Genomic DNA, 13,324 nt, shown 5'->3' with positions numbered 1-13,324 from the left:
AATAATTCAGTGGCCTCATTCACACTGCCCAGGCGTACAAATACACCTTGAGCAGTTCTCCCAAATAATTTCTTTAGGTAATGAATGATAGTCTTTGTGTTCTCTTCTGTTGCAGCTTCAGATGACATCTGAATTAGCAACTAAAAATTATGAAGAATGAAAGAGGATTCTAGTAACTGGGGTGCCACTTACACTAGGGACACAGCTGAGCTGGCTGGCAGGTGAATTATTGCAGAATTAATTTTAGTGTCCCATCTCTGTTCTGTACTGTAACAGCAACCTTTCAGAAGGTGGAGTCAAGCTTTGACACACAAAGTCCATCTCCACTCGGAGAATCCTCAAAGGGCAATAAAAAGCTTGATCCAAAAATATCCTTCACAATCTTTAGGAACAAAAGGAAAATCAGTTTTCAAGAGGTGGGGCCCTTTTAGTTTTGTTTTCTTGGTGTTTCTTTTTTTGTTGTTGGTTTTTTTTTTTTTTTGTGTGTTTTTTTTTTGTTTTGTTTTTTTGGTTTTTTTTTTGTTGTTGTTTTTTTTGGTGGAGGGCGTTGTAACAAGGTACAATACAGAAAAGCAAGGGAATATTTCAGAGCCTCATTTCCTGTTACTCATATACTGTAAGCTGTCTTCAACACAAAGGGCTGAATATGCCCAAAAGCTAAATGAAAAAAAAAAAATTGTCCATGATTCCCTATTTATCCTTTGTATTTTATATCTAAATCTCCATTCTCCTCAGACAGACAGACTCCTTCATACCTGCACACAGGTTTACCTTCACACATCCACACTGCAGCCTATCCAGTAACCATTTAGAGCAACAAGTTTTACTTCCAGCTCGGCAGAAAAACCTCGGCAGGATTTTCTCCAGATGTGCTGACCCGAGCAGGACAGGGAGTGCAGGGAATTGTTGCAGTCCAAATTGCCAAAAGCACCACTGCAGTGCCAAGCCTGAGCCTCACTCCAGGCTACAATCAGGGATCCCTAATCAGCCCTGTTGGAGGCCAAAGGCATCCCTTTCACACTTTGCAGATATTTCTGTGCAGTGATTGTTGCCTATTCAGGTAAAGGTTTCCAATGAATTTTTAAGGCCACTCCTTTTTCCTTACTTCATCCCTGGTTTTCCTTCTTTACTTATTTCAGAGCCCATCCCTGCTGCTGGGCCCGAGTAAAACCCCTCAGGGGGCACAGAGGCACCAGGACATTTCCCCTTTCCGGCTTTCATGAGCACTCAGAGGCAGAAAACACTGCCAGGCAGCGTCTCTGCAGAACCCCAGCCCTCTTCCCCCAGCACCCCCAACCCCACAGCCTGGAGAAGGCAGCTGGCTGAGCTGCCACTTCCCTCTCTCCCAGCCCAAGTGACCTTAGTGTGAAGAAATCTTTTCCTGGTATTCAACCTACATTTCCCCTCGCCCAGTTTATCCCATTGTTTCTACTTAACCCTTCCTCAGCAGCCTCATCACCCAAAGAAGCTCTGACTGCATTTAGCTGCCATACACATTTCTGATATGATTTTGGGACAAGTAATTCAGGTTAGCAACATATGTGGCACCTCAAAAGACAGGCATGTGTTCCTATGCCATTCATGTGTCCCTTATTTCAGATCTTGAATTACCCAGTGAGTTTTTGTTGGAAAACATCAACAAGAAACGTAACATCACTGGATCAAACCTATGGAGAGAGCCACTTGCCCACAAGGAACATCCCCTCGGAGCTTTCTGCAGGATTTCTTTCTGCTTGGTTTATTTGCCCCACACCTGCTCTCTCTCACATGCAATATTCCCCACTGGAGTTGTACAAAAAAGACACCAGCACAGCTTCTGTGTCAGACACAGCAGGGCCACAAGAGCTGAGAAGGGGACAGTGGAAGCAGAAGTTGTGCTGGGAGCTTGCAGTTCCAAGGTGGATCTCTGAAAACCCTTCTCCTGGGAATAGAGGTTATTGCAGCTGGTGTGGGGCAGTCCCTCTGAAGCCACAGACACAAAAAGCATGGTTGTAACTCTTTAAAGGCACAGAATAATCTTTTTAAGACATAATTTATCAGCAGAGTATTAACAGAGAAGGTACTGGGACGTAACAAAGCACCTTCATGCTGTATCTGACTACTGCAACCTGCAAAATCAAAACTTGGTAATAGCAAATTTCCTGGAAATCAATTTGAGCTTTCTCACGTTTTCTGTGAATTTCCATTACTCCCTCCAAATACAAAACATTTCCTTAAAAATCCCCGACATGCATGCAGATTAACAGAGGAATGTTACAGAATGCCTTCTGTAGAAACTATTTAACTACAGGAGCATCACTTTGTAAAGGCCAGAATTCCCTGACTTGTGATGCTTTTTAACTCTTTAATGCTTGTCACACTCTCCAGAGAGCACTTCATGTCCATACCCTTAACGTGGGCGTGTGAGATACTACCTTTACCCTGCCAGATCTCCCCCAGGTTTCCTTCCCAGTGATTCACTGCCTTTCAGCCATTCGAACTTCAGCCCCAGGAATTTTCTCCTTGGTCCCAACACTTCTCTTTACCACTGAATCAACCACAAGCAGAGCATTTCTCCAGCAAAACATGGTCCAAATTTGGCCTGTGAGAAGTTTTCACCTTTGCACAAACTTGTGGATCGATTAGCAGATTTTCAGAACTTGAGGATGCTCAAAGCATTGTTAAAGGGTTAACGCCGAGACTGTTTTCAGACAGTGAAAGGTCTGGCTACAACTTCCCTTTATTTCCCTCTTCCTCCTCCCTTTCCACCTTCCCTCCTGCTGCTTCTTTTATGAATAAGTCTTTACTGTGGCTCAAAAAAAAAAAAAAAAAAAAAAAGCCTCTTGAGGGCCGTGTTTTCCCCTGACTGCTTAGGGCAATCAGAGATCCAGTCAGAGGGTGGCTTTTGTAATAAGAAAAGCTTCTTCCAGGCAGAGGAAGACACTGCCTGGGGCTTCTATATTCACAGCCTTTCTATTTCTGGCTCTCCCTTTTCACAGGGCTTTGTTTGCTAAGCCCTGCTCTCCCCCACAGGATATTAGTGAGCACACTTACCCCAGAAAAAGAACAAACAGAAAAGCCCCCAACGACTCTGGCACAGCCCACCCCAGAGATAAGGGGCTTTGCATCTTACCTCTGTGCCTTTTCTGCTTCCAGGAGACTAATTAATAGGAATGCCTTAACGGCTTAGATGCTGCTCTATGGATTTCAATTTGCCTCTTGAGGTAGAAAGTAAAAAGTAATCCTGTTTTCAATACAGACAGGGGTAGACTGTGCACACACCGAGCCCAAAGCAATGCGAGAAAGTCACTGCAATAAAAGGGATGCTCAGAAAGCCCCAAGCAGCTCTGGGGAGCTAGCGTCATATGTTAAGGCAAACCCAATAGCCCCAACTCTCCCCTCTGATCGCTGACAGAAGGATTTCAGCCCATGAGATCGGCTCATCCCAACCCCAGCATCAGAGATGCAACTGCTGCCCGCATCAGATTTTGAGGCAATGCTTAAAGTTCCTTGTCAAGGTGGCTAAAACACATAGGATGGGTAAGTCTCTCAAGATCTGCACAGAAATGCAGGGATATTCCCTCTTCTTCCTGAACCTTTTTCCCAAAAGTTTTCATCAGTCTTCCTGCAAAAGCTCTGTTTAGTCCAGTCTCATCAGTGAGGCACACCGTTAACTGCTCTCCCATCTTCTGAGGGCTCCAAAGCTCCCTCCTGTAGATTTTCCATCAGTGGTTGTTTTGAACATTTTTTTTTCCTGATGCCTCTTGAAACCAGGCAGTGGTCATGCACGGCCTGTCTGACGCCTATCCCGAGGTCAAGCCATTTATTTCACTCCTTGCTCCGAGCTGCTGAGGCAGTCACAGCTTGCACCAATCTTTTAGCATTTCCACCACCTCCAGCCAAGTGTTGGGAAGTTTACACTTTGTCAATGTTGACACCTGCAAAGTCACCAAAAGCATATGCCACGTCCCTAGCCCTCTCCTGAATAGCAAGTGCTTTTTGTACCTTTCCCTTCCTGAATTTCATACTACTGGTCATTCAGCCAGAAATTCTCCAGTCTTGAATGCCAATTTCTCCAGTGTCTGACACAGCCACATTTTGATATGCTATTGATAACAAGTATGTAAAGGTTTGTATCTACCCCTGAAGCCACCTTTTCCCCAGGAAGGGACAGTCTGGGAGTTGGTTGTAATCTTGGATGGTTCTCCAGGCTCCCAGCTACCACCACCAAGGACTGATCTGCCCATGGGAATGCACTCTCATTCACTTCTTGTCTTGCCAGTCACTGCTTTTTGGTATCCAGCCCATCTCTTCAGTTGAGCACAGGCATTTTGTCACCTGGCACCAAGCAGATGAGAAGATTTGTGTGCCCAAGTCACAGGTGCACACCTGTATCAGTTGGTCTAATTGCAGCCTGGTCATTTCCAACAGGGCAACATCAATCTTGCCAAAAACAGCTCTTGGTCCCCCTAAGCACTTGCTGCAGTAGGAATAGGGCTTCTCAGAGAGGAATCAAGTCCTTTTAATTTGACAGAAACCACTGAGAAGCTCTGCCAGAGCAACAATATTCCCCCAGTGCTGGCCTGGATGAACACTGTGAACCCAGAGGTGAAGGACTTTCATAGCCCATTACCCAGCCTCCTGAGCCATGCAGTTCCCAGCTGCCACACAGAAGCTCAGTCCCTGCTCTCTTTCTCCTTCACTCTCAGCATGCAAACAGAGTGTGAAAACACATTTCCTCATCTTCAAATGTTTTTTTTTAAATTTATTTCCTTCTCACCATATCTGCCCCAGCTTATCACCTGGAGGCGCAGGAAGACGACACTCGGCATTTTACAAGATGTCATGTTTAACCTTGTGCACGGTAGAAGCTGGAAACATGAATTATCAGTATCACTGGGGCATGAAGCTGAGAATAAGGAGTGTTGTAACATGGAAACTTCATACACAGCCACAGGAAGATGCAGTGATATGTTCTTTTATCCCAGCCTAATTCCCAGAGGATGACTATCATACAAACCCAGATGCACCTTCAGTCTCACACAAGTTACAAGTCCAACCCCTTCTCCCCCAGTTAAAACAATGATCAGAGATGATTATTAGAAATGTCAGAAAATAATCTTCCTATCCTGAAATTTTGCAAGCTTGGTGACCCCCCTGACTACCTACACTTGCAAGGGAAGCCTGGCAGGTCCTGAGTGCCAAGGCAGAAAAGCATAAAATCACTTGGGTTAGAAAAGCCTTTCAAATGATCCAGCCCAACCATTAACCCAGCACTGCCAAGTCCACCACTAAGCCACGTCCCTAAGTGCCACATCTACATATCTTTTAAATGCCTCCAAGGATGGTGACTGACCACTTTTCAGGGCAGCCTGTACAGGGCTTGACAACCCTTTTGGTGAAGAAATTTTCCCTAATATCCAACCTAAACCTCCTCTGATGCAACCCGAGATCATTTCCTCCTGTCCTATTGCTTGTTACCCAGACACACTCCAGCACCTCAGTGTCTTTCTGGGGGTGAGGGGATGAAAAACTGAACAGAGAATTAAAGGACTGGCCTGACATCCTTTCCCTACCAGCAGCACAGCAGCATCTTTCAGATGTTTCCACCGATAGAGACCAGCATGATTTGCAGATGAAAGCAGTGTGTTATTATCCTTGCTGCACTTTTTGGAGGGTGGCAAGGCTGAGGTTAAATGGCAATGGAGATGAGATAGAAGCACTGAAGATGGTCAGGAAAGTAAAGCAAGGTTTGGTCTCTGTAACTCAGGTCAGGATGTCCCCATTGTCAGTGAAAGCCCCTAGAAGGGCTGCCTAGAAGTATCCAAGATGCCAGCTTGGGGCTTACCAAAGCTAGTTTATTCCTCCATGTGAAATTTCCCATTTTTACTTACATTTAGATACTCAGGACAAACTCTGGGAAATAGCAGATAAAAATGTGGTAAAATATATCAATAGCATAAATGGAGGAACAGCTTTGCCTGTTCCCAGCATTCTGAAATCTTCTCCCAACCTGGCAAAGCCTAAAGCAATTCAGACACTGGTGGAGAGACTCTGTTTGGGTAGAAGCATGATGTGCCATGCTGTCACGTAAGGATATGACTACAACTCCAGAGTCCATTCACACACACAGAGCCTGGATATGCATGAGTCTTCAGGAAAACTTTGAGGGTTGATGGGTTCCTGAGCCAGGAAGTCAACCTATATATCTTCCAGGAAGGCATCATTGCACCCCTCTTCACCTAGAGGAGAAACACATCCACGCACACTGAAACACCTCTTTTGCAATTGTCTTCTCTAAGCATCTCTACTGAGACCCTTCCCAGCCCAAACACTTTGTAATAAAGTCAACACCAAAGATTTAGATCTGGCCACAACATGGTGCCTGCCTTTACACCACAGGCCAGTGCTGCAGGTACCTCACTTCCAGCATAAAGATATTTACTACAGCACAAAGCCTGGAAGATGGCACTTGCTGCAAAGAGCTCAGTCTAATGGGTACAGCTCCATGATCCGCATTTGTACATGAAGCCAGTCAAAGCCTGGGGGACAACAGAATTTTCCTGGGAAGGCTATGGCTGTCCTCAACACCCCACGATGCCCTGCTGCCCACCACACTTCTGCGCCTGCCCAGCACCACTGACCCACACAGTGTTGTCTCTGCACAAATTAATCTTCTGACATCCAAAACCCAGCACTGCCACATGACTCCTGGGCTGCAGGAGAGGGGGCAGCAGGTCTCAGTGACTAGAGCCTCAATTAAATGCTGCATGCCCACTCCCAGGAGCTGAAAACACACCAAGTATGAAGGACAAGCAGAGGGAGCAAGGGGATTACTTGGGATGCTCAGCGCAGTTCAAAGCAAGCAGGCGTGAAAGTTTTGCTTTAGTAGAGGCCCTGCAGACTGGCTGACACATCCAAACTCTCCACCTGGTGTGCATCCCCACTTGGATCAACACCCTTACACAGGATACTTCCTAATGGTCTATTGATTTCAACAGATGCCCCAGTAAATGTGTTAGAGAGGGAATAACACCCCAGTAGCAACTGCAAGTTCATATGCTAACGCCTTACTGGTTGGTGCAAAAGGGAATAGTAGTTTGGAGAGGGCAAGTTATAAACAGGTCAAGGGGATATTTGCAATTCTGGCAACAAGCCACCTTCCTCAGAGCTGGGGTAACAGGAGTAGGCACAGCATGGCCTCCCCTGTGATCTGCCCTCAAAACCAGGCTCACCTCCTTGTTCGCCTTCCCAAGGCTCCTGCCACTCTCCAGACATATCTCCATCCTTTGAGGAAACATCACTTGCCAGGCCCAGCTGCGCCAGGGCAAGGCACATCCCAAAATCCACCTGCTTGCCAGTTCCAGGTAGGGGATGACCTCCTGGTGACATGAGCCAGTGAAAGCACTGGCCCTGGGGAGTGGTGTGGGGCAGAGCAGGGTTGTGGCAGGCAGCATCCCCTGGGATGCCCAGGAGCAAAGCAAGGACTGAATTTCTATTCTGGGGCTCTCTGTGCTTCCTGCTCAGTGTGGCAGCCTCAAAGGCCACTTAGTATTTATAAGGCTCCAGTCACATCATCCCATTGTTCCCATGAAGGCAAGAGGCTGCAGGGGAGAGAGGAAGAGAGAGCAAAGCACCTCAGCAGGCTGTCCCAACCCTGGCTCCCTGGAGCAGAGGCACTTTGCAAGGATGCAAAGCAAACAGCACCGTGATGTCACTGATTTCCCACCTCCTGCCACGAAGCAGCACAGAGAGGGCAGTCAGCTGCTGGGAGCACAGCTTTTCCCTCCCCAGGTGTCTTCTGATTGTGGAAAAGGCAAAAAGGACAAGGGAATATTTTTCCCCGTCTGGCAATCTATAAGATTGCACCTATAAACACCCTCCAAAGTCTTTGTAGACCCAGTGACAGGAGCTTTAAAGACTTTTGAGTGATGTCAGCTGCTCCAAAGCCATCCCTCCTCCAGACCCATTCTGTTTCCTGATGCACACAGATCAATGTGATGCCACAAAGAGGCACAGTGCTTTCTGCATGGGCAAGGACAGGAGCCTCCTACAAAAGCAGGGGACAACAGCAGGGCCCCAGGAAGAGGCAGCAGACCCCATCAGCCCACCCTACCCAGGCCACACACAGCAGGGCAAAAAGCATAATCAGGAGAGAGAAGAAAATGAGAGTCTCACAGAGGGAATTTGGGGAGCAAAGGGGAGCACAAGAAAGGAGGGTGAAGAAGATGAGGCAAATGGAAACTAGAAATAGCTCCTGTACACACAGGAGCCCTCAGCAAGAAGCAGCACAGCATGAATAAAAAGCTATTTTGGGGCTTACCTCAGGATGTTGCTCTTCAGTGCTGCACAGCACCTCTACTAAACACAGGGGAAACCATTTTGCTCTTGACAGGAGGAAGGGGCAGAGACAAAAGAGAGATACACCAGAAAAAGCTCCTGCATCAGTAGCAAGCCACAGCTGAAGACGAAGGCCTTTTATAGGTGAAACAGCCAGGTTAAGAGACTTCAGTAAATCTCTCTGATAATTTGCTCCATCTGTGCTAGGAGACACTTGCACCTCCTTGGTGCTGCACAAGAATGAACACAATAAAGAGGACAAAGCACCAGGATGATAAAGTGATGGGGACTGTGCAAGTTCCCACCTTGGTGAAACTCTCTGTTTCACCAAGCAGTGGCAATTGTTTGGTCATTACTTTTTCCTATATTTTGAAGCCTCTCTGAAACCTCTACTTGTAGGACCACATTGATTTGATGCAGGCTGCACCTCAGTCTCTGTTTTTCGATGGATTGGGACTCAGCATTTCCCATGAACAGCATGAAAACAGATTGCAAAAAGCAATTTTTTCAATCTGATTTTAGGCAAAACAGATTTTAGGCAAAATGAGGTACATGTGCACAGCCTACTTGTGAGAAAGAGCCAGCCTCCAATTTTGACAGTCAGCTTCAGAGGACCCAGAATTTCACCAGCAGCATTTGCTGACCTATCAAGCAATTCACTGAATGAGAACTTCTGCTGCTCTATACTTTTGGCATGGTTTTATATATGATGTTTGAAGAATTTTTTTGTTGTTGTTTCCCTTCCCCATTTTATTTCCTCTTTAAATTCCAAGACAACTGCCTGTGTGCAAGGATAGCAGCTGTTTTATTCCTGGAATTAGCACTCAGTTACCGGCCAGCCAAACCCTGGGCTTTCTGCAGGAAACTTGGCTTTCCTGATTTGTTGCTGTTTTCCTTAGGCTGAAGTTAATGTCTGCTAGAGCCAGAACAGACATTTAGGGTTTTGTCTATGAAAAGAAAGAGTTTGCTCCTTGTCAGCAGCAATGTGGGACCTTTCAGAAACAGAAATATTTTCACTCTTAGGTTTCAGCAAGATGTTTTGGCAGCATTATGAACCCAAACCTTTGGCAGGATCGCACAGGCAGTGAGACAGAGAGAGGGACTTCGTGGGAATGTGAAGAGCAAAGGGGATCAGAGCTCAGTGCTGCACTGAGTGTGCAGGAGTCCTTCCCACGCAGCCCTCACTGCTGGCACAAAGGCTCTGCAGGAAAGGGCTCAGACTGCTCCACCTGCTTTCCACATGGAACAGCTCATCACAGCACAGTGCCTGCACCTCCAGAAATGTCCCGTAGAACTCAGGCAAAAATCCCAAAACCTGTTCTGGAAGTTCAGGATTTGGATGTTGGAGCAACAGCAAAGCTATGGAGAGCGCACTGTACATGCACCTCCTCTGTGAGAGCCAACAGCTCCCTGGGACAGGACTGGAGCCACCAGCTGGGGAAGTGTCTTGGGTCACCAGAGGGTTTCCAGAGGGCTGGAATTGTCAGTGGCACTGCCTTTGCATCGCCAGGGGCCTGCTGAAACCAGAGCACATGATGTGACAGAGCTCATTCTTTGCCTCCAGGAGCCAGGAGGACCAGTTAAGTCTCAAAATAAGTGCTGAAACCTCTGGGTGTTGATCCAGTACGAAGTGAAGCTTCTAAAAACATTAAGTTTTGCCATCTCTGACTGTATTTATCTCCAGCCTTGCTCTGAGGAAGCAGGGGACAGCCTCATGGTCCTACTGAAAGCTGCGGTAAAAGCTCACGGCCCCCAGCAAAAAGCCATTTTCTGAGGGAAAGGTGCATTGTTTAAAAAAGCAAGGAGTCTTTGTGCTTTCTGATTGGGAATCCATCCTACCTCAGGTCTGTATAACAACCCTCTCTGGAAAGGTAGGGGAAGTCCCCTGGTCAAGGAAAATTCCTTCCCTCCCCTTGCCCTCTGCTCAGCTTTCTCCTTCCCTTCCCTCTCCACTATGTCCACATGGAAACTTTAACTGGTCCTGGAGCCTGCACCCCTCAGAACTCATCCCATTAAGGGCCCAGCTGCCCTGCAAACACTTCTAGGGCCCCAAGAGATGGAGAACTGCAGGTGACAGGTGAAAATGAGGAGAGAAGAAAGAAAAAGCAAGGGTAGAGGCTTGACATCTCTTCCTACCCCACCCTGGAGCCACCACAGGCTTTTCCAAGCAAGGACAGAAGGCTGGGGCAGCCAAGCACAAGTGATTGATAAAAATGGTGACAGGTTTTGTTTTGGCATTGGGTTTTTCCAAAACTAAAAAACCCCTCTGAATAAGCATGGCTTTGCTGGTGGATCTTTGCATTAATGTCCTGCTTAGTTTTGATATGACCTGAGTTCTCGTTTCCTTCCAGGCCTGAACCTTCAGCTTACTTTACTTTCTAAAGATTTTCTCTGGAAAAAAAAAAAAAAAAAAAAAAGAAAAAAGACTGGAAATGCTCTTTTTCATATAAAAAGGAAGTTGAGACTCCCTAACAATGAGATGACTCCAGCAGCTGGGCTTTTAAGGACACTCTGGAAATTACCAGACTCCTGATAAAATCATAGGAGCTGGCAAGGCCGTATTTCCCCTGCACAATTACAATTCCTTTGCCTGTGGGTATTACTGTGTTGAAATGCCTCTAAAGTTCCTGCTATGTCATTGAATTTGCATGCATTTCTTTTCAGTTCTTTCCTTCTCCAGCCCCTGCCAGAGAGCAGACATTCGTGAAAATCAACTAACCACACTCCCATAACTTTACAGCCTGAAGACCTTGAAGCAAATGAGCCTTGAAGAGTAATTGTAGAATTACAGGCACCAAATGATGCTGAATTATGTAGTGCTTAGTGGATGTTGCTTGGTGGTTGAATTTGGGGGAAAATGCTGGATAACAGGAGAAAAAGTCTCTTTTCCAATTGATAGAGCAATGCAAGTAAACTCTCACTTTTGATCTCTATTAGAAAAAAAAAAAAAAAAAAAGAAAAGGGATTAAACAGTTCAACCTCCACTGGGAAAAGTCAGGTTTAGGCATCCCCCGGACACATCTGCATTGCTGTAAGAGGTGCTGAGAGCAATCACACACCAAATCCAAGCACTCCAGCTAAAAAGTATCAGCCAGGATGTACCAGGTCTTGAAGGCAGCTGTGAGTCAAATTTCCATTCTGGTGGATGCCTGGACCTTAACCAAGATGTATCTTCCTAGCAGGATAAATTGAATCTTATTGACTGTGTGAGATAATTGTCTCTATTTAGAAAACATCTCAATAGCATCATCACTGACCAAGCCAGGTGGAATGCAGCAGCAACAGAAATAAGGAAAGAAACATGATGGAGACACGTGCAATGATGTCTGGTGGTGTAGGTCCATTGCAGATGACCTTTAAAGGTCTTTTCTGACCCAAACCATTCTATGATTATACATTCACTAATAAATTACCATCTCTCTGCCTTCACACGCATGGTGTTTCTGCACATTCTATGAATGGTCTTTATTAGTAGTAGTAATATTATCATTATTAATATTCGTATCATTATTTCTATTCTTCACAGGTAGGAATCAAGCTGAAGTGTTAGCATTAATTAAAAAATTAATATAGAAAATCAGCAGCTTGCTCAACATCACACAGGAAATGGGTGAGGACTGAGGGATGGGAAGCAGGTGTTCCCCTGACCAGACTGTTGGGTTGTAGTGGCTTCCTACCAACAGCTTGGCATTGCATAGGACCCAAAAAACCACAAGGCTGCTGTAAACTTTGGAGGTCCTCTTCCTCAGAACTGTGATATTTTCCCTGGACAAGAACTTGAAGGAAGTCAGGAAGGGAATGGGGGAAATTCTGGGTGCTGGTTATCAGAGAGACTGATGGACGAGGCAGTGGGAAGAGCAGGAGCTTTGATGGGTTGGCCAAGAAATCCCCAAAAGCAGCAGTACGGAAGGGCCCGGCATTCCCAGCAGGTGGAGATGGGCAGGTGGCTCAGGAGTGCCCGGCCGTGGCACCACGAGAGCCAATAACCCTGTCACACACAGAGCAGCGTGCCAGGGCGATGGAGCAAGAGGAGGGAGGATGGGCGGGAGGGAGGGATAAGGAGGTGACAGTCTAATTAGGGACTGCGTGATAACGCCTGGCTCCGCAGCTGCAGGCACGTCCTGGCCACGGGATGCTGCCAGCTATGCCACGTCTGAGCTTTTCTCAGCTCTGTAGTCACTGGCCACAGCCCCACCCGGTTGATGGAGAAGCGTCCAAATCCATTGTCCTGCTTGCGTGCCCGTGGGGAGGTAGGAGCAGAGGCTTTAGTTACCTTTTGGCTTGTCCCTGTTGTTGGGTGTTTAAGCACAGGTGTCTGCTGCTGTTGACACTGAGTGATAAGTGGAGACATTTTTTCCATTGGAAAGAATCTCAAGAATTTCCCTGTTCTCTTTTTATTATTTTTTTTTTCCTTTTGCATCGTGGTAAAGAGCCTGTTACTGGGGAGGGGGTGGGGGAGGCTGGCACCAGGCAGAGGTGAGGTGGTACTAATTTAAAAATTGGATCCCCCTCCATTCCGTTCTCACAAGCATAGCCACTCTGGCCCCAAGCTTAAAACTCTTGTTTAAGTTAAATATTCCCCCCTTTCTGCACCCTCAGCTGCCCCTAATAGCTGGTCTTTAATGCTCTAGTCCATGACTTGCAAACTGGTTCCCCAAAAGAGCAGCCAGCTCAGGGGAGTGATTATCCCTCCAGAAGTGGGAAGAGCTGTGGCTCCTTCGGTGTAGTCTGTGATGCTGAGGCTGAACTTGCACCTTTGCATCCAGGCTCACATTTCAGCCCCCTCTATGACCCCTTCAAAATGAGGAGTAGAACACTCAGAGCTTCTGAGTGTTTAGCAGCTGAGAAAAAAAGAATTTGGATGTCAAATATAAAAATAACACCTTTCCAAAAAGGAAAAAGTAGACAAGAGCTGGGAGAAGGCCCCCCTTCCCCTTGCCCATCTCATGACACTGACCTGCCACCATAAAACACCCCAGGCTGCCATACTAGAAAGCTCCTATTG

General features: G+C 46.5%; 1 long non-coding RNA gene across 1 annotated transcript in view; it reads right to left on the bottom strand.

Annotated features, from left to right (window-relative positions):
• Positions 1 to 8,622, bottom strand: part of LOC146768021 (uncharacterized) — a 32,053-nt gene extending 23,431 nt beyond the window's left edge. Inside the window, exon 1 of the long non-coding RNA XR_014953964.1 lies at positions 8,303 to 8,622. This is a non-coding gene — a long non-coding RNA (uncharacterized LOC146768021). The remainder of the gene's footprint in view (positions 1 to 8,302) is intronic.
• Between the last annotated feature and the right edge of the window lie 4,702 nt (positions 8,623 to 13,324).

This window comes from Lonchura striata, chromosome 3, assembly GCF_050655825.1.
Source record: "Lonchura striata isolate lonStrDom1 chromosome 3, ASM5065582v1, whole genome shotgun sequence".
Lineage (NCBI taxonomy): Eukaryota > Metazoa > Chordata > Aves > Passeriformes > Estrildidae > Lonchura > Lonchura striata.
The sequence above is the reverse complement of the archived record's forward strand: the minus strand, read 5'-3'. Positions and strand labels throughout refer to the sequence as shown.